Source organism: Lotus japonicus, chromosome 4, assembly GCF_012489685.1.
Source record: "Lotus japonicus ecotype B-129 chromosome 4, LjGifu_v1.2".
NCBI classification, from domain to species: domain Eukaryota; kingdom Viridiplantae; phylum Streptophyta; class Magnoliopsida; order Fabales; family Fabaceae; genus Lotus; species Lotus japonicus.
In genome coordinates this window covers 55,878,852-55,880,470 of record NC_080044.1, presented here as the reverse complement: position 1 = coordinate 55,880,470, position 1,619 = coordinate 55,878,852, and positions in this window count along the sequence as shown.

Below are 1,619 nucleotides of genomic sequence, written 5' to 3'. Positions count from 1 at the left end.
ATTTCTCTGAAGATTTTTGGAATTAGTTTCCATCGTGTCCTAAAGTGTAAATTAACTATTCACTAATACCTTTGACCTAGGATTAGGCGTATGTTAGTCGTGCTATAACTCTTATCGGTTTTTCGATAAAATTCTTGGACTTTTCCTGAACCTTTTTCCTTCACAAACTTATTTTAATCAAATAAACTCTTTTATTTTATTCACTTATCCAAAGCTTAAAACTTGGGCCTTACAATATGTAGACAAACAAATAGTGTTGCTAAAAATCTTTATATTTTTCTGGTACCTTCGGAATCTATAGCTTCTGCCATGGAACATTTAACTCCGTGACATTCAAGCCCCAAATATTCTCAAAGCGAGAGATCCATTCGGTTCTACAAGGCTGGAAATAAGATTATCATGCTCAATCAAGATAACATGATGCAATTTTCCAAGAGTCACCCATGATCCCATACATCATTCACTTTGAAGTTCCTATTAGTAATTTTGACACGAGACAAGAAATATTGACATAAGGCATCTCTATCATAAAGACACTTATTAGTGATGAAATCCAAACTTAAAACCCATTGTTATATGAAAAAAATATTTTCAAATATCTATATTTTACTATCCATCTTATTTTAATTTTATTACATCATCCATTATATATATATTTTTAATTTTATCACGTGTCTCATAACTCTTACCACTTGAGCTATCATTTCACTACGGTAGATATGAAATTTAAGTGTGAGTGGTTATTTTTTTCAATAAATAAATAAATAAAAGTTAAGACAAATATTTTTTCAGACATTTGTCTTCACAATAAAATATCACACACACACTCTCTCAGACACATAGGAGAGAGAAAAAGTTAAAAAAGTTTCTGATCTTTAGAGATCATACTGGAGCGTGGGTGATTGGGTTCGCTAGCTACGAAGGTCGTGGTGAAGTTTTCCTAGCAGAATTACTGGCGCTTATCCGTGGCTTGTCTCTGGCTTGGAATCAAGGATTCCGCAAGCTCGTTTGCACGTCAGACTGCCGTGAGGTGGTACAAGCTTTGAATGGTTCAAGATCTCTCAATCTGTACTCACATACAGCTTATTTGGCTGAAGCTCAGAGCCTCCTGCATCAAGATTGGGAGGTGTCCCTTCAGCATGTTCCTAGGGAACATAATCGTCCTGCGGATGCCTTAGCTAAGCTCGGTTTGCGACAGCGTCTGGACTTCACTACTTAGTATTCTCCGCCGGATGAGATCGCTCCTCTAGTGGGGTGTGGCTAGTCTTAGTTTTTTTTTCTTTTGTTTGTCTTGTACTTTTCCTAATTACCAAAAAAAGAAGTAGTAGCTGTCTAGCATGTACCAAAAAAAGAAATGTAGCTGTCTAGCTGAAGCAGAGAGAGAGAGAGAGTAGGGTTTTTGATCTTGTTTGAATTATGATTTCTTCACACCTCATTTTGAGGTGGAAGAAGGTGGAGGAGGAGAGAGATAGGAAGAAAAGAAAAAATATGAAAGAGAAAGTATGACATGTGATATATGATAAGAGGAGAGAGGTAGAAACAAAAATATGTGGAAATAAAGTGTTTAAAAGATGAGGTGTGTATATATCATTACTCATACTCATTCTTACCCACTCAAC